Genomic DNA, 20,440 nt, shown 5'->3' with positions numbered 1-20,440 from the left:
CTGCTCGTCAACGAGCTGCTCCTATTTCTCCGCTAGTGAGGAGCGAGTCGTCGTTATGATTTTCGTCGTCGTAATCATTGTCGTCGTTGTTGTCCTGCTCATGATCATCACGAGACAATGACGATGTGCCATAACTATACGGACAAACGTACGGACAAGCTTTTGCTTCCAGTCAGCAATAATTTATATTCTACGATAAAGAAGACATTAATCACGCATCCCCAGTGAGCCCTGTGAGGAGGGGAACGGCGGATTTATCAGCATTTAAAACTGCCGCTAGGGAGCACTGTATCGCCAGCGTCGGCCCCGTTATCTGTTCGCGCGGCAGCATCCTTTACGTTACTGTATGCAATACGAGTAGAAGCCCCCAAGCGAAAGAGGTTTTCAGCGAGTACCGAATTGTCCGAGGAATGCTTTTAGCGAATGGGTATACGCATACGAAAAAATTAATAGGCGTTGCACAGGCAGGTCATGTGAAGACACGGCCAATGTCGTTCGAATTCGGGCACGCGTCATTCGCGGAGCCCAATTCAAGAGGTTGATTTCCATTATCTTATCAAGGAAACGTAAAAGAGAGGATCGCGCTGGACACCATTTTCACCACGCTACCGAGTCTATAATCTCTGACTAGAAACCAGAACAGTGCACTGAAATTTATCTTTGCCGTAACAAATGCCCCGACACTACGTACACATAGCTTGCACTGACGTCACGATAGCTGCCATGTTGGTGAACCACGTGGACGGCGGAAGGCAGTGAACTTATCTGGTGCTCTTATCTCGAGCAGCGGGAGGGAAGCTGCGAGCAGTGCACAAGACAGGGCGGTGCTGACGTCACGTGCAAGCTACTGGAGCCGAGGTCATTTCTAAACAGCGTGACCTTGCGGCGGCCCTTTTTGATAAAAAGGGTTGTATGTTTCAAAGCGAAAGGCAAGAAATCTTATCGCCACGCCTTACCGGGGCGTGCCTGCGTGATTAGCATAAGCTCGCCGCCCTGCAGCATTTAATTCAGCAGTGCAGCAAACTCAAGATAGTGTTCCGCCTCTTCAAAAGCTTTTTTTCATATCTGCAGTTCTCGAAACGCGAGGTTTGCACTCGCTTATCGCAGAGCACGATAAGAAACTTAGGGTCGGCCCGTATAAACACGTCCAAGCTCCGGCGGTAATGTACAAACGTTCTGCTTAAGCCAAGTCAAACATGAATCTTACGATATATTCTGATAGAGCGCCAAGGATACCAGCCCGTCGCACTACTGCACCGTCACGGAACTTCAGTTCCGAGGTGTAGCGGACACATGTTTAATCGCAAGAGAACACAATACATGCACCGCGCATGACAATTTTGGAGCGCTGTAACAAATTGCATCTTCTAAATAAAGTCAGATTAGCAGCAGCGCCTATTTCAGACAAGTTTAGCGCCGTTCTTTTTTTATCCTGTGCCTTGCGTCGTGTTCGGCACGGCTTGACCTTTTGCCCAAGCAGTAGACACGTCTGAACCTCTTATATTCTTTTTGTTTGCAGATGACGTGGTCGCTGCAGTGTACCACCAACACCAATACAGTCATCTTATAAAAGGCGACGCCTTAATATCGACGCTACGAAAACTTAACGGGGTAAGAAGCGATCGGGTGAACAATGGGCGGGAGATAGAGCCCTGTACGGGCCCAAGCCGACCCGAAAGCCCAAGCCCGGCCTGGCCCGCGGGGCCGGCCGCCCGACGCGCTTATCAGCGGGCCCGGGCCGGACCCAGGCTCGGGCTTGGATTCATGGGCCTGGGCGTTAATATTTCCGACGTTAAAGGGGTCCTGAAATGCCTTCCGCCGATGCATAGATGTACATGTAACCAAGTAACGCAATGTATCAGCAATCTCCTCCTGCAAGAATTTTGTTAAAGCGATGAGTATTAGCTGAGAAATCGTAAATCGAAAACCGCGCATTATCGTCGCGCCATATTTCCTCCTCCTTTCAACTGTTTCTTCTCTGTTGGCCTCCCCTCCCATGATGCTTCGCTCCTCAGCGGTGACGTACTTCCGCTATTGCGCTCCCACAGACTGCCGTCTGCTACGGGCCAGCTCTTTCGGCTTTTTCATCTTTGTTGACACCATGGACACTCCTCTAAAGGCTGGAAAAGCGAACGAAAGACCTGGCCGCATGTGTGCGGCCTGGCCTTGCCCTTTCGCGGTGTACGTAGCTGCAGTTGGTATCGGCGGCGAACTCGCAGCCGCGCAGGGAGAATCGTGCGCTCGTTCCCTTTGGTGCACCGCGCACTGTTTATCCAAAAAGCGCGGTCTCAGATGTGGGCCCGCTCGTGCCGGGTCTTATTTTGCGGCGGTTGTAATTCCTACTACCGGCGGCATGTGAAAAAAAGACATTTTAAACCGACACAGAACCCGTGCACGCCGGATCGGATTGCTTTATCAGTGGCGATGAACGGGAAGGCGCAGAGCAAACCAACGCCGCACTCGAGCAGCGAGCATCCGTGTTCTGCCAAGCTGCACCCGTGTGTTGTTTGAACTTTTTTTGATAGTCGTAAAATGTTCAGGCACTCCGGCACTCCGCCCGACTCCGCTAGCAGATCAGCCGGCGAGTCATTTCGGAAAACATTTAACAGATGGCGCTGTATGCATTAGCATGTCGCAACGCAAAACTGATGAGACGTTCTACCAGATTCCTTCAATGTAAAGATGTAAAGCATTGAAGGACTCTGGTTCTACTAAAACTCCCCTCGCGATGTTTACGTAGCGGTACGCAAAAAATTAGCGTTTAGCGTATGCAAAGGCACAAACGCTGTACTAAAACTCTCTATTAGCAGCAAAATAGCGTGCGTACGTGAGGCTGCTTGCGTTTACAAAGCTGCACGCCGAGCGCTTACGTTTCAAACCTAGTGACATCGTTTAAATACACTCGCAAGCACAGTGTAACGTAGTCACATATCAACCGTATGCTCAGGCGACAAGCAAGATATTATTTTATGTGGGACGGAGATTGCGCATAAAGGCCCGTTCGCACTTGCGACGAAAGCGAGCGAAAGCGATGGGAATTTCGTCGCTTTGTCGCGCGACGATCGTGTTTGTCGAATTGTCGGGAGAAATTTTCGTCACGCGACAGAATTCCCGTCGCTTTCGCTCGCTTTCGTCGCAAGCGGGATTGGAAAGTTCTGCCGCTGCCGTCTGCTACGCAGCGCGGAGGCAACCGCGCGATCTGCTCGGGCCGGACGAACGCGCACACTCCCGCACGGCAGCGCCCCAAGCGGCAGCCGGCCGCGTACATCGCTCCCGGCGCCCGCCTGGGGACCGCCCTCGGCACACTAGCAACACTAGCCAGCATATTTCAGGCACAATAATGGAGGAAAGATCTTTTGCTTCCGATGAACCAAGTTCTTTGCCCCTGTGTTTTAAATGCATAGCATTTTAGTAACTCACAATGTCACGCGGCGTTGGCGTGCCTTGTCGTAGTCCGCATGCGCGTCTTGTCGTAGTCCGCATGCGCGCCTTGTCGTAGTCCGCATGCGCGCCTTGTCGTAGTCCGCAGCCAGGATAAGTTTCCGGTGCCCGGTTTCGAACCCATGACGCCGCGGGCGGAACGCAAGGTGCCCGGCGCACTACCGACCGAGCCACGAAACCGACACAGATTTCGATGCACCGAACGCGCCTTATATCCTTCACTCATTTCTCGTTTGTTTCGAAAGCGCCACAAGTTGTCCCGCGCCTCCAAAAAATGGCGACACGGGTCCCGCGATCGAGAGATACGACTTGCCGGCGCACCCCCTCGGAAATGCTGTGCATTTGATCGTGCCCCTCGCGAGGGGGATGTCTTTTTAAATACGTGAAGTGGTTAGCACGTCGCCCTCACGCAGCTCTGTATCGTCGTAGCATCGCTGACTGTCCGAACGAACCTTGCAGCTAAGCCAAAGCAGCGACCGAAGCTGTGTGTGTGTGTGTGCATCGCCTCCTGTGTGTAGCGTTCGTTTCGCGATGAAATGCGACGTTGTACTTCTGCGGGTGGATAGTGCTTCCCATGGTCTGGATTATCTTTCTCGAACGACGAACGACTCAACCTCGCATGGGGTATGTGTAGTGTGCCTGGCTAAAAGCCTTCTCGCTTGCGTGCCAGAGCTCAGTGACTTGCTGTTCGTCCCCGCAAACAAGGCGCGAGGTGAGTGCCGAATTTACGACGGGCAGGAGGAAGCAACCGATCGTCTGTCAATCGCGGTTCAGACTTGCAACGCATGTTGTGACGTTGTGTTCGTTCGAAACGCATCTCTGGTTTGTTTTGAAGTTGAATAAAATGTATCCGTCAAACCCGGGCATTCGGCTCAGGGCGTTCTCTGCGATTGCACGAAAGAAGTGCCACGGGGCTTCAACGCTTTCTTTAGGGAACGTACTCAGGTAAGAGAATACCCATGTCGTGTTATGGCCGTGTTGCATTCAATACGAACGGTTAAGCGTTTGTTTACACTTGTTTCGTTTGTCGTAAAATGTAGCACTCCACTCCGCTGGCAGATCAGCCGGCGAGCCGACGCTGAGCAGACGACTCATCTCTTTGCCGGAAGTGCGTGAAAAAGCCGCCCAATAGCAGGATGTCTAGCTCATGACGAACATATGGGAATCGATGATGTAGACATGTGAAGATGGCGGCGTCCAAAAACACGAAGGGAAGGGTGAGAAAAAAGCGACAAACTTTGCAACAATAGTGTGAGCTTTCCGCTGCGCCTAAAGAGTAATACTTGGCACAGCTGACGTTGACGACCCAATCTAACGATTGCGCTAGTTTATTTAGTGTGCTCAAAATGCCTTTCAGGGCCCCTTTAAGTGTAGAAAACAGCATTAAAAGGAACGTTGAGTTTATTTCCACATGCTCCTTGGTGTTAGTTCTACGCATTGTTTTAAAAACGCGTTTTGCTAGGTATCATAGTTACACTAATTTTAGAGGCGTTCATGCGCTGCATCAAAATCTTACATGCTGGAGTATAAAGTGCCAACTATGACAGCAAGAAATGGTGCATCGGGGAAGGGATTAATTCAGGCGACCTGGAGCTCTGCACCCATGTCTATCTACCTACATGTCGCACCCATCGAAATGCGGCTGCCGTGGCCGGGAATCGAACAAGCGTGCCAGGGAAACAGCACTGCCGAGCAACCAGTGAAGATAAGACATTTTAATACACCAAAATTTTCAGCACTCTAACTCGTGGCCGATACAACCACGTGAGAATCTGGTCATCAAAAGTGATGGCGTCTCTGATGTTAGAATACGAGCTATTATTACGCCTATGTGACATGAACCGAAGACTATGTAAACTAAAGTGCGTGCCTTACTTAAATTTTTGCATTTCAATCCATGACGTGCTGTACAGACTAGATGCCTTGTCTGATTGCCCGCTACAAGCACACTACACCAAATATAACAAACAAATGTCCTTCAGCGTCTACGCCCGGGCCTGGTCACGCATGCGCGGGCCCAACATGGACTTCAAAATAAATGACCGGGCCCGGGCCGGGTGTGGGCTTGAGACGATGGGCCAGGTTCAGGCCAGGCTGACTTATGGGCGCCCGGGCCCGGGTCGGGCAAAATGTTACGGGCCAGGGAAAGTTGTTATGGGCCCGGGTCAGGCTCGGGCTTCATAAAGCGGGCTTAGGACGGGCCCGGACCTTAAAGGAGTACTGACACGAAATTTTCGGGTTACGTTTTTTTCGCTGCTATGCGTGCCTACCAGCCCACTAATCATAGAATGACAGATTAGACGGTCGAGCGCAGCGTAAACATTCGTTTACGGCGTCGTTTATTCGTGCCAGTTTCGGTTTCTACTAAAAAACGCCGGGCGGCCGCCATGACAGGATGTATCACGTGACGTCACCATTCTTGCCGTATCGCGGCCTCTCTGGAAGCGCGCGCGAGCGCGCGCCCAGACTGGCCGAAGTCTTCGCCGTCCCCACAGGCCCGGGCAGCATGACGTCAGTCCCAAAACCATGACGTGTACACACGCCCGAGCAGCGCGCGCCAACCACAGCCAGCGCGTCGGCTTCGTCACGGGAGCCCCGACGTCGGCAGTTTGGGGCAAGTAGCACATGATGTCATGTCGGCCCGCTTTGGGTTTTCTCGTGCGGGCGAAGATTAAAATGGATTTTAAATATGTTTTGCTGAACGGTTGCTGTTGAAACTTGCTGGGAGATATCTCCTGATAAAAAGGAAGCGTTTTACATAGTTATCTCAGCTTTGAAATTTCGTGTCAGTACTCCTTTAAAATCGTGCCCGTGCAGTGCTCTAGCGGAAGCTCGTGTGTAAGATGAGGAATGAACATCCGTCATTAACTTTCCCTTCTACTAAACCGCAGGCAGGCTTCCGCGCGAACGTCTCACTCGTCAATGAACCACTAGGGTCTAACGCGCCTCATGCAGCTTTCGGGACGTATTCCCTGTCAACGAACCGCTAAAGAGACGAGGATGGGTGCGTGGGCTGAGGTTGTTGAATGAGTGCGCGGCCTACATCCGAAACGAGGTAAGAATCGATAACCAGGACTCTTGACCTGATGGAAACAGGTGGGAGTGATAAGCAGTGACCTAGCTGCACAGTCGCGCGAGATAAAGCTATGGAGAACAACCCCAGGGTTCTCCACTGAGGCGACCGAGGTATATCGTGACCGGCAACAACAGCATAGCTGACCACGCACTTTGCCTACAGGAGAAAGCGAGCACCACTACAAAATCTGCTCGCCGTTGTTCTTCCTTGTCGTCCTAGTCAAGTGCCTCCACCAAATTTCCCTCCCCGCAGTAAGTGCTGATGTGTTTGAAGTAGCAGTCTGGATTGAGTAAGGTACTACGCGTAACATTGGCTTGATAATACTGATTTCGCAGAGATTCGCCAAACTATAGGACCTCTCACACGCTTATCGTTCTTGCGAAGACTGGAGATGCGAGGTACACACGGTTCTAATTTTGTTGGATGGTTTCTAAATCACGCGAGACAGCATTTCAACATTTGATGCCCTTGTGGTTCCTTGCTTGATGCTGTACACGCGAAAATTTCCACGTCACTCACAAAAGTGCGACTAAATAACACGTTAAGTAATACGTATCATTTCACAGCACCTATATTTTTATGTCTCTAGTTACTGCAAATTAGGGCGTCAACATAGTGAAGCTGGACGGGCAACAAAGAAAACCTCACTACATGGGGGTCATCACTACTCATGGTATAGGCAGAGTCCTTCAATGCTTTTCTGGTCACGAAACTCCGGCCGAAGTTTCATTCAGGGACAAAAGCTGCCGCTAGGATCGCCCCTGTTAACGTGAAGGCTTCGCCGGCGGGCGACGACGCTTGCGGGCCGGCTGTTTCTCCGCCGGCACGCGCCTACTTTCATCTGTTCTTCATTTCCACCAGTAAAAATGCGAGCGAGGTTTTTGACTCAGCTTTTGAGTCAGTCAGTTGTTGTTTTTGAGTCATTTGTTGTCCCGTAGCTCAGCTGTGAAACTGAGGCAAGACCACGGGTGTTACTGAGGCGCATATGTTGCAGTGTTCGTTCATTCCGGCAAGCACCGCTACATCCTCGCTTCAAAAAGGCGGTCATCTGGCGTTTTCAATTTTTGACTAGCCTTTGCAGCCGCCTGCATGATTTGAGTGAACTAGCGCCAGAATTAAATTTGTATTTACCCCTGGGCGCGACATTCTGCGCTGAGCAAATAGCTGTGCAAACGTACAGCACGTTGGGTTAGCGCTGTGTTTGCGCTATTTTATAGCGCGCTACTAATGTAAAACTATAATCGAGATTCGGAAAGTTAGCGTGGACAGCAGGGAAAAAAACGCTCACGAAATGGAAGCAGAATAATGGGCGCGCGGAGGGGCCAGGGTAGGAGTAAATGCTACAGTTTTGAGCTACTTTCTCGGCTGTTCTGATAGGCATAGGGTGTCAACAGATAAAAAGCCCGCTCAGTGCCTGTCACACCCCTCCCACCCAAACGGCAAGTTAAAAAACATTGATTGATTGATTATGATGTTTAACGTGCCGACGCTACACAGGCAATGGGGCGCGCGCCGTAGTGTAGTGCTCCGGATTAATTTTAACCACTCAGGTATCTTTAACTTGCGCCGAAATCTCGAACACACAATCGTTTTCTCTTTTCGCCTCCATCAGAAAAGCGGCTGGGAACCCGCGTCCTTGAGCTTATCAGCACAACGCCTTAGCCCCTGGGCAAGCGCGGCGGACAAGTAAAAATATATATATATATATATATATATATATATATATATATGCAGGCAAAGATAGCCATGCTCCGCTTTCCAAATTCAAAATATCTGGTTGGATAACCAAAATCACAGTAGCTGCAGTCCGATCTTTGTGCGGCGACGAAACGCGGCGACGAAACGCGACGACGTTTAGCAGACGGATTTTCTCGTTGTGAGCGCGATCGTGGCTTGGGCTTCGTAAGATACGCCGGCAGGTTTTCAAATATCCAGGGCAACGCGGAGCTTGAGCTTCGCTGCAGAAGCACAGGTTGTCCAATTATTTTGAACTCTTCGGCTCGAATAATGTCCGCGGGGTCGAAATATTTCCCGAACACACGAACGGCCTTCCACTCGAAGCTGAAAGCGTCCGTCTCCTGTCGTGGAATGGCTCGCTTCCACCTGTCGCGTTGTTCGCGGTCGCTTGGGAGGCAGAACAACGAAGCCTTTTCCGTTGTATTCCGATAGCCAGAGCGGCAACCAGGTACACAGCCCGTCAGAGGCATGGTAGTTCACATAGTTTGCCCATCGTGATGAGTTTAGAGAGCTATATCACACAACAAACACCAGCAAGCTCGCGCTCCAACGCACGGCAAATACGGCCGCCGCCGTCCAAGCCGCCTTCACCAGACTCGTAGCGCCACCGCGCGGGAGCGTTGGTCCCCATATGAAGCTCTCCCATAGCGTTACGAAGTTTCGTGACCAGAAAAGCATTGAAGGACTCTGGTATAGGTAACGATAGCAAGAACTTATGGCTTATCGAGTTCTTTTGAAATGCAACTAGGTGAGTCTGATTCGAAGACAGAACGACTATTTTCGTACTCCGTTACCTAAATACAATTTGGTGTAAAGCGGTTGTGTACCTAAGTCAAAGTTACCGTATTTATTCGATTATAAGGCCGTCACGATTATAAGGCGCGTGGGTGCATTTTGGAGAGAAACAAATCGCCATTAATACAAACTGAGCCTCGAATATGAGGCGAGGTATGACTTTGAGGCTACGGATTCTGGGAAGAAAACTCGCCTGGTATTCGAATAGATACGGTAGCGCGCATTTGCGTTCAAACACTTTCAGAAAAGCCTCAAAGCTGTCATTAACGTTCCCATGCATCTAAATTAACCAATCAAGCGCTATTCTAAATGCATAAAATCTCATTCGACCCAACTTTTGCTAGAAATGCCTGTCACTGTGCCACCAATTAATCGTGCCACAAGACGGGAGGAGAAGCAACAACAAGACGGGCAGCGCGTCGCGACATCACGAGGGCGCCGCCCCGTATAGACGACTATGCTGTCTACGAGGAGCCATCGATATGCCAAACTCTGCTCAACTGTAGTCCAGGCGCGAACTCACCACCGCAGTTATACGATTCCTGTATCGCAATGAGGGTGGCGTGCCGTTGAACCCCAGTAATGGCTTTTTTTTTTTTTTTTTCCTTCTTGAAACATTGCTGACATGTAACAAATATACGGGCATACATATAAAGGTGCACTTGAGAAGGACTTGCTGCTGGGCGAGTTGGTGCGTACTTTGCGACATGATTTTAGCGCTACAAATGGAACGAAACCCCACTTTAAAATGGGTAGTGGTGTAATTAAATTTCAGGCACAGGCTTGAAGCCAGCGGGAGCTGATGCCGGTGCTGTGTCCTCATCGAATTCGTGAGCGCGAACGACAGGCATGAATGCGAGATAACGGAACTTGAATGTTAAATGCAATCATGTAATCGGTCACGGGTGAGAACAACGCTTATCGCATTTTCGCCGGCAACGCAGAATTGATTATAGTAGCGATAAAGGAGCAGTGAGAGAAATTCAGAGAACGTATGCTCCCGCGTTACGTGGAAACGAACAAAAAGATGTAATCCCTGCAATACATCCATGTCGTACACGCCTCACGGTGATGCACTATTCCAGTTATAGGTCTGGGGACAAATTTCCGCGTGAAATACCGCGCTTTTTCAAAACTCATTGACGTCAATGAGCGGATGCACATAGTAAGTTCGATCCAAACTTCTACACTAACGAGCTGAGGATTTGGGAGTTGCAACGCACACATTTGTTTTGAACCAAGCGTGTAACACACGCAGTGCGTTGAAACAAAGTTTGGCCCTTTCTTAGTCCGAATGCTTCATTGGTGACGGTGATGGCGATATAAACGCTGATTGGCCCAACAGAATCGGTAGGAAAAAATGCGCCCAAGATCGGGGAAAGTGCCAAACACTTGCGGAGCAACTAACATGCGGATGTTTTATTTCATTTCGAAATTTATTCGTGAATGCCAGATCCAATCGTTGTGGCTCAACAGCCATGCTTAGGGGAGGAGGAGGAGGACGAGGAAAATGCATTGCGTTAGAAAGGGAAGTCTTTTAAGGCCTGCAGCAGCCCCCGCCAAGATGCCTTCGCCCCTGGCGGCGCCTTCGGCACGTTGGACTAGAGTTCCTGTATATGCTCCCTACGGGAGCATATACAGGAACTCTAGTTGGACGGCTCACTGTTGGATGTCAGGGCTTTCGTTGTGTAGCACGGTCTCCCACTGATCCCTAATGGCGATAATAAATGTCCATTTTTGACTGCTGAAGCACGGTGGCCTGCTACGGCCGAGCAAACAAGCAAATCGTCCCAGAACAAGCCAAAAAACAAAACAAAACAAAACAAACACGGCGCGACTCGTGTAAGGAAGCCCAAAACAAGCGGAAGTCCTATAAACGCCAGCAACCATGAAAATATCATGAAAAACTGGCCGCCCTGTGCCGAAGTTTTGTCTCTGATTACTGGGACATTTCCACAGCATGTGGGACAAGCTTGAGGCTCGGGGAAGCGTTTGCATCCGCCGCCATGTATTTCCGAATAAAAGTGCGTGCAGACGTCGTGGTCAGGAAAACAAAAAATAAACGGAATACGCTTTGTTAGCTTTCGAGGCGTGTAACAAACAGTATAACTTCTGCCCGGGCCCAGAAGTATCACCACAGCAGTGAATGTCACAGGGAGTACACGGGATTCACGTTCGAAGGAACTTGTCGTGCGCGAAGCAGTCGGCAGTGTCGCCTACGGTACGTGTAGAAAGCCGCGGCTTCTTTTTCATCTCCTTCAGCTGGACACGCAGCTGCCGATGCGAATCAAACAATGGGCCACTGGAACAATAAGCGACCGGATAGGCCAGACTGGAAAAACGAGACGGAGAAAGTCGACACCGCGTTATGTATACCACGGCGCGTATTCTTCCCCGCGCAATTGCATGTTGCCGGCCAGAGTTTTGGGAGTGATCTAAACACTGAACATTTCTTAAGTCTAGAAAATGCGCCACTGTATTTCCTTTTTGCACGAAAATGTGACCGGAACGTTAAGAAATCAACGGGGGATACTTGGAGCCCTGTCTAAAATCACAACAGGAATACCGCTAAAACCTAACAAGAATTCCTGTCGTACGAAAACAAAAACTCTCGTGACAACAGAAATCCTGTTATGACAGAGCCATGTGTTGTTACGACACACATATATGTCGTAATGACAAAGTATTTTCTCAAAAAACAAGCATTTCTGGAGTCACAACAGAAGTGCCGTTTACGATACTTTTCACAACGGGCAATAGCATTCAAACAATGTGCAACTACTGATGGAACATCAGGATCACGACAAGACAGGAATTCGCCACGACGGAACATCAAAATCAGGACAGGAATACCACACACGACAGTACATCAGAATCACGACATGACAAGAATACCACAAGACAACAGTCCGACACGCGAAAATACGACAAACTACAGAAAATTTTCTTGTCTTTTTCGACTGGGAGCTTCCTAAGAATGTGAAGCGAAAGCGTATAGCTGAACCTTTTGTTAATCTGCTGTTTGACTTCCTGGTGACCACTGCGGCCACGCTCGTCACCACGTGACAGCCCCTTGGGCAGCACCCTCCGGTGACCACTCAACTCTTTAGCCATCGCCAGGAGCATTCCATAATATCTGGAATGACGATTGGAGGCCGTTGTAACCTCCATGCTGAAGCACCACGCCAGGAGACCGTGGCGCGATCTCATCGTGATGTCATACCTCAAGCGCTCACCCCACTGCCGCCGGAAACGCCGGAGTTCCTGTTTCCGCTGTTGCTCACAAACTCACTCGTTGGCTGCGCCCTTCCCGCTCTGAATACCGCGCCCGTTTTTGGGACCGACGCGGTGTAGAGATGCAACAATGCGAACAGTGCCAAGTGAAGTGATTTCATGATTTAAATTTGCATTGCGCTCACACGCATTGCTTGTTGCAGTTCGACAGCCGAATGAAATTGTATTACTAGAAAGCTCAGTACAGCGCACACTTCTATTTTTAATTGCATTGTCATTGACATTAGGTGTTTCGCCCTCAGCGAAACACCCTAATTCAAATCAAATCTTCATTTGGACATAATTACATATGTCCACGAGGCAAAGCAAAAGGAGATCCAAACGTCTCCTGACGGGGCCAATGCCTCGCGTTTACACATAAGACAGCAGTGTACAAAAAATCTCGGGCCATCTCCACTAACGTGAAACCTGGGGAGGGGCGAAGCATGGAGTGTGTAAGTGTATTCATGGCGCCTTGGCGTTTTCGCCCACGGAGATGAAACCGTTTGAGGGTAGAGGTATACAGCTTTGCTCTAAAAGTATCTCGTCTTTGAAGCACGAAGCTCTCTAGAGCGAGGCGACTTATATGGACACCGGCTCACTCAGGGCTGGAGGGCAACGAACTCGCCCACCAGCTTGCCCGAGAACTTGAACACCGGGCAGACGAGCACGAGCCGCAGGCCATAACGACTTACAAGGACATCACCAGCCACTACAAGGCAGACGGCGGTACCCTGACCCGCACAAGTCGCTCAGCAGAGCACAGCAAACGATCTATCGCCAAATACAAGCATGATCCTTCCCGCACCCCTATCTCCAAAGCAGAATGTACCCCGAGATATACGAGAAAGAGTGTAGATTCTGCGGGCAATTGGGCACGCTCCGGCACGTCATCGGAGAGTGCGATTTCACCGAGGCAATCCCCCCACCCCTTACCCAACCCTCCATCCCCCTTCCCACACCCCTTAACGAGCGATGGGAGACCTTGCTAACCAGCCCCGCCTTGGAAGACCAGCTCGTCCTGATCTCCAGGGGCCAGGCAGCCGCGGAAGCATATATGGGTCCCGTGAAGAGGGAACCACCCCATCCGGCACGTAGTCGCCGCAATTTTGTGTGGCTAAATGAAGTTGTTCTTTCTCTCTCTCTCTCTAAACGAGTGTCCCGGTGTTTTAGTACCCTGACTACATGAGACGACGATTACGACGACGACGACGAGAGGATACGCCAACATCCCCAGCCCCTAGGTGGTTTCGCCCATAAAATATTGTCAATCAACACGATACTTTAAACCTTAAGAACAGTGGCAAGGAATACACGGACATGCATACACTCTTGGTACATGAATAGTATTGGAAATTTGGGGAAATCGTATCGTTCAATTCTTATACGTGCAGATGGGTGTGGTCGCTTCAAGCGCCGATGCTAAAAATGAAATTCACAGAGTTCATGATCGGCACTCAGAATCGTACCCAAGCGCCGCTGTTTACAAAGCGACAATCAACTATAGCTATAGGCATGCGTGACTCGACGGCTGATCTGGCGGTGCGACAGAGGGCTTCATACACGCCGCTTCCCAGGCTACTTAAAAAATCAAGGAGACGGATAATTAGCTCACCTTGGATTGTGTTCAGTTTGCTTCGAGCGGGATAGAGCGCTGTTTCATTCATTCCAATGAAGAAAAACAGCCTGTTGCCAGATAGCTACTTCTATCAAGTCATACGTCGTAAAGAATAGAAAACCGCCTAAGGGGCGTATCTTCTGATACAGCAACTGCGCAAGCGCCGCACGTTGAATTTTAATTGCCGTTTTATTTTGGGAGCCTAGTGCGGCACGTGCCCCGAAAGCATGCTGGAGAGGAGTCCTCCGTGGTCGAGCGCCAACGCTCCCACGGAAGCGGATTGCCTTCAGCGTCGTAAAGGCTGGACTCTTGACTGCCGTATTGTTTTTATGGCTTTGGTGCCGCGAATACGAGTCTACGAACACAGGCTTCGTTGCCCTCTTAGTCGCTTGTTTCTTTGCATCCAATCGGTGGTTGGTGCACCATCAAACCAGCCGCTTTCTTACTCGATCAGATCGTTCATTTTCGCGCTTAGTTACTTAATGAGCTCGAATATTATTATTATTATTATTTACCTCTCAGTGCGCCAGCACGAAGGCTTCGGCTGTTCCTGGGCACTTTAATAAAGGTTGATTGATTGATTGATTGATTGATTGATTGATTGATTGATTGATTGATTGATTAAGCTAACGTCCAGTTCATCGTATTTGCTTCCAAAATTTCCCTCTACTTCGTTTCAACAAACATTCCTTCCACTTAAAGCTCGATCTGACACGTCTTTTGAGAGTTGGCAACATCACTTTTTTTTCAGCGTCTCTGGGCCAGCTTTCTGTATGTTTTGTTTTCTCCTGACTGCCGCCTCTCTCTTCAATAGTGCTTTTAACGAACAAAAAAAATCACGCACGCCTCCGTTTAATAACGACGATGGTTGACCGCGAAGCTTTCTAGTGAGGGAATGTCGTCCGAGTTTAAACTTTGAAGTCGCAGGCGACTTGGGCATTGACTCGTTCAACTTTGACTTTCACTCGCACGAAGTTCGAAATTTTGATGGCAGCGACTTCGACCTTTCGCTATTTGATTTCGCGGGAAACAGGCTTCGCGTTCAACTGTCGTCGTCGTTAGACGGAGGGAGGGGTGCATGACTTTTGTCTCAAATTTTGCACTTCCTTGCACCCCTCTCCAAATCCAAACTGCTTCAACCGTGTCGGAATGGCGCGGCAATCGGATTGACGTCGGCTTCATAACGCGAGGGGCCCAAGTTAGATTCTGACGACGGGGAACGTTTTATTCTTACACTTCACCTACGGTAATCATCGTTAGATAATGTTTGATTTTCTGCAGTGCATGCACTTTAGAAGCGACACATGCTGTACAGCGAGACAGAGAAATCTTCGCTTTAATAGGAATATCCCTTATGAAGACGGAAGCCTTGGGTGTCTTATCAAAACGCGATAAGTGACCTCAGTCGTCGTCAGCGTCAAACCCGAATGGTACCAAAATGGCCGCCGCTGTGAAGAGAGGATTAATCGGGTTGGTGTGGGATGCGAGCCCGCGTCGCCGGAGCAGCTGTCAAGTGCTCTAGGCACAGCGTTTACCCGGCACCCTGCACGTGGCGGCACGTGGGTAAAGCAGGTGCACGCGGAGGAGAGCTCTGGCTTTGATGAAGCTGCAGCGTCAAGTGCGGCCTTCGCGCGCCAAAAGACGAAGAGAGAGACGCAAACCCGATACAGCAGAAACGAAATCCTTCACAACTGCCAGACTTTCGCCTTCAAACTACACTGGCAGACTTCAGTACCCGAGGAATTTTTCGTTATTGCATTCATTTCATTATATGGCAGTAACTGCAGTGCAATATGGGAAAGTTTCCAATGAAGTGCCACAGACGCTGCATCTTTTCAACTGCACAACTGAAGTATATTGTCCAACAATTACGTGGTTAACTGAGCGGGTTAGATCGAACAAGCATGGCAGTATTTGGATTGAGCACGATCAGCTCTCGACACTGCGTTCAGATAATGGGCTCTCTAGATTGACGACAGCATTGTTCGAAGTGAACTCATGCGCAGACAGAATCGGTGCCGAGAACGATGACTGATACTGCTTCTGTAAACACGAGTTGCAAAAACAACGCGTCCCGAAACAGAACACGGTGAGGCACGCCCGCTCGCCCGTCGCAATCACGCGCACTATCAGGGGAAAAACAACAGTCCAGAATTAGCGGAGACCGTCCGTGAGGGTTAGGGCTAACCACAACAAAAAAAAAAACGTTTTTTTTTTCTTATCAGTGAGCACTTCCATTAGGAAGACACATGGTGGTGTGAGTTGGTACATGACGTAGAAACTGAAATAACTCGAACTAAGACAAAAGGAGGGACTAAAAAAAAAAAGCAATGTTGAAAACAGGTACCATTTTTGCGCTCTTCTGTTCCCCTCTTTCGTAGTGAAGGGACAACCAACCGCTGTTTGTGGACGGCATGTTCTCTTAGCTCATATGAAAGCCAGCGGTTTACAGAGCGAGGTAAACACGAGAAATTTCTCAATAAATTGACAGAAATAATTTTGATTTGGCGCTAAACTTTCTAAATCCGAAAGATGGCGTTATGTAGTGCTTAAACGTGGCAGGACCGTAGTTTGTATGCAAGCAGCACCGTGATTGAAATGCACGATCCAATAACCGCATAAAAGAATAGGAAGGACGCCATTTAATTATTGTGTTAGCTGCAGACAAGTCTTTACATACCTCTTTACATCTCAGCACAGTTTGAGCCAGAGGACGCGGGTTCGATTCCCGGCCGCGGCGGCCGCTTTTCTGGTGGAGGCGAAAAGCGAAAACGCCCGTGTGTACGAGATTTCGTCGCACGTTAAAGATCCCCACGTGATCGAAATTAATCCGGAACACTCCACTACGGTGCGCCTCATCGCTTGTGTACCGTCGGCGCGTTAAACCCTACATCAATCAATCTCAGTACCGTTACAGTGAGTCGCCGCGCAGATCGCATCATGGGTGCCAGTAGTTGTTTTGTCAGCAAACTTAATGTTGGAAGATTAACGATTCCGCAATCAAATGCTCTATTAGGAAAACCTTCTCGATTCAAAGTGTTTTAAGTGATGACCTTTTTATTTGGGATAGAGCACATATTCCACAGAAATCGGATGGATGTCCCTTTAAGTGAGCGCTCTTCTTTTCCAAAACCCTTTCACATGTGCCACTCGCTCTAGCATCCTATAGCTTGGCTGGCCGCCACAATAATCTCGAAGGTGTAGACTGAATCGCTAGTGGTATCCGATATTAAATAACAGAGCGTGCCTGGGGTAGTCCACACAAAGATAACAGTTACAAACGAACGGAGTGCAAATGCGAAGAAATTTGGATGTATTTGCTCCTGGCTTGAATTAAAAATTCAAAGCCGAGGTCAAAGAAATTCGAAAAGTCCTAATCACCGCTGCGTTGCTTGCGCTGGCGTTATACTTCGGTGTACAGGAGGTATTGTCGCAATAACTTCTCGTAATGTCCCAAAAGCGACCACGCGGCGCGGTGGACTAGTTAGGCGGGTGTATACGGGATGACGAGTCCTGTTTACAGCTAAGCCGTAGGAAAATCTCTGGGATTAGCATATGAAAACACCTTTAAAAACCCCGCCTGCCGACGCAGCCTTAAGTGAGCAAGATACTGTATAGCTGCTGGTTGCATAAACGATGTTTGCTGTTTTTTTTTTTTTTTTTGCGAATAAACTTTTTAGTAGCTGTTTTTAGAGGCAGTGCGAAGTTTACGCGATGCCGCACGAAAGGCGTCTGCAACACCTCGCAATTTGCCCTTCACGATTTTTTTCGTTTGTTTTGGCTGGGGTCATAATGATTTGGCACGATCAAACGCGCCCTTGACTTCTTCGGCCGTCCAGACAAGAGGATATACATGGGATGCGGTTGTGCGTTAGAAGAATAGTCTCAGAAAAAAAGAGGCAGGGTCGAGTATACGCTGAGCGGAAACCCGCAAATAAGGCCGCAAAGTAAAAGCCTACCAGGCACCATTCAACATTTTAGGACCGTCGGAAGCACAAAATAATGACGACCAACGTTTTGCCCTTCTCTGTCTTCCTTTACGTAGTCATTATTTCGCGCTTCAGTCGTGGTCGTAAACGGTCTCGTTGCAAAATTCTGCATATATCGCACGATGTTCAACGTAGCAAACTCCGATTAACGCGGATACAAGGCTACGGAGCTTGGTTAATGGCAGAAACAAAACGAAACTAAAGTGAAAAGCTAGAGCCACTCATCGGTAGCAAGCGTCGCTTATGCATCACCCACCCCTAATGAATCTCCCGTGAGCGTTCTAAGAAAATCTTGCCACCACCGGCTGCCCGTTGTCAGCGGGGATTGCATAAACGTGCCGACGTGCTCGGACGCACGAAGTCATTAGCGAACAAGCGAGGCTAAAAAAGCAACTTTTGCAGGACGCACATCGGCGCTTCCTACGCCGTGACGAACGACGAATTCCAGCTTGTCTTCGCATTCGAGAAACGCATCGTGAATACGCGCACGAGGGAACCGAAGCGCGAGTCGTGCTCGCGTTGAACACCGATAAAGGGAAGTTGGACTGGCAGGCGGAAACTTGGCTAAGTTACGAATTTTGTTGAACAGAGATTCCTACGTTCCAGCAGAACGAAGATTAACAATGAATAATTATTTACACCGCAAATTTCGCTAATCGCAGGTTCGGACATATTCGACAAGGGAAACGCGGCAGGTAGGTCCACTGACTCGATACACACAGACACACATGCGAACGACGAAGCACCTGAAACTTCACGACACGAAGTAAGTAGTCCTTGCGTCCGTACGATTTCTTTTTTAACTTTCAGTCGTTTTGCGTTTAAAGGCGACCTGTGTAAATGTCAATATCAAGTTCATTCACGTTTAATCACTTGCCGAACAACGGAATTTCGGGGCATATCGTTCGCAAGGGCATCGATGCGCTGGCCAACGAAAGTTCGCACGAGATTACCCTTGATCATCTCGCCAAATCGCCGGACAAGACGAAATAGCCGCACACATGCTGCTTATGGCGATTTTCCGCTCCCAACGTGACCGCAGTTGCATTGAACTGCGCACATAACTCATTCCGGAATTCAGCGCACACAAGAGCCCCCAATTTTATGTCAATCTTGCTAAGTTACTGAAACCGCTGTGTAAAAGTGTCATCTACTTTTCTCCACTCACTTGGGCTCAAAGCTCCTTCTCTCAGCCCGAAAGTGAACCCCTCAGTGGGTTCCGTAAATCATATACATGTAAGAGCGCCTATGGCTCGGTCCCACCATAAATACCGCACCGAAAGAGAAAACGGATGTGGTAGTGACATGACCGATTCCTTGTCGCCAAAACCGCTCTATCGCGAGCCAACGCTGCTACGACCGTCGAAAGGCACAGAACAGGGAGCGAAATGCCGCTGCCGCTTACTCTGTAAAAGGAAAACAAAGCCACCCCCTCGCCACTTACATGGTCGGCCAGAGCCGGGGGCTGCTGGAACGTGTCTCAAATCCAGGTCAGGTCGCCGCTCCGCCGTTCCTGCAGCTTCTCTGGTGAAGAAGACGCGCCGGCGCCTGTCAGCATAGCCGGCCTCTCGTCGACGCGAACACGTGGTCCTCGCTCCGAGGACGACGCCGGTTGAACACACAAGCGCGCGCGCGCGCCGGAACAAAACTACAAAATCGCCGTTAAAGTGCAGTTGTAGCTCGCCGTCGCAGCCGGCGTCTGACGTCGGTTCCAACTTTCCAACCGAAGACGTGACGCGGCTCAGCGCACCGCCGTCGCCGGCTCGCAACGATCACAGTTCACGCAGACTCAGGTAGATCGACTTTCCTTCCGTCGTGGCCTGTCGCGCCAGGTTTCACCTGTTGCCGCGCGTGACTCGGACGGCCCGCACCACGGATAAACTTCCGAGATTGATGTTCCCCTCTAAGGAGGAGAGTTGGTCGCACTTTCCCGGCAGAAGACGTCCTTCGGACGATCCGGGGACGAAGAACGGCGCGTGGCGCAACAAGCCACCACCACCTACCACAGCGGCCGCGGAGGGACCAGCCCACGCGAGGAAAAAAGCGATTCTGAAGTTGGTTCCTCCACGGCGAGTGCGTGGCGTTGCTCCGGCGCAGAGGGTGGGCGAGGGAGAACGCCGGCGCGATCGGCTTCGCAAGGCATCGGAGCGTGAGAGAGGAGGTCGCTCCTCCTCTCTCAAGTGCTCCGCCCGCGCTAGCGCGCTTTCACTGGGGCTCTCCTTGCGCTGTTTTCGAGCGAACGGCTTTCCCCGTGCTCTCCTACTTTGATAATCCGCGCTACGGCGGCAGGTCTTTCCTCCCCTCCTGGACGACGTCGCCGCTGCACCTAAAAAAGAAGCGGCCGCGAAGAGAGAAGAGCTCCGGGAGTTTGTTTAGAATAGTCCCGCTGGCGGGGGGTGTATCCCGGCGTCACCGTGACGTCGCCTGCCGCGTGATTCTTTCTGCGGGTGCGTCGAGGCTGACATTCACGGTATTGTGGCTGGCTGGCGCGGGAGTACATCTGCCAAGTTA

The 20,440-nt window shown here is 50.1% G+C and overlaps 1 protein-coding gene across 1 annotated transcript in view; it reads right to left on the bottom strand.

The window, feature by feature from the left end:
• LOC144174904 (solute carrier organic anion transporter family member 4A1-like) overlaps positions 1-20,151 on the bottom strand; it is a 119,446-nt gene extending 99,295 nt beyond the window's left edge. The window contains exon 1 of the mRNA XM_077703883.1: positions 19,374-20,151. The gene's annotated coding sequence lies outside the window, so the exon portion shown is untranslated. The remainder of the gene's footprint in view (positions 1-19,373) is intronic.
• Positions 20,152-20,440: the final 289 nt, after the last annotated feature.

Source organism: Haemaphysalis longicornis, unplaced genomic scaffold (genome assembly GCF_048455015.1).
Source record: "Haemaphysalis longicornis isolate Haplotype H1 unplaced genomic scaffold, Haemaphysalis longicornis Haplotype H1 scaffold_3, whole genome shotgun sequence".
Lineage (NCBI taxonomy): Eukaryota > Metazoa > Arthropoda > Arachnida > Ixodida > Ixodidae > Haemaphysalis > Haemaphysalis longicornis.
The sequence above is the reverse complement of the archived record's forward strand: the minus strand, read 5'-3'. Positions and strand labels throughout refer to the sequence as shown.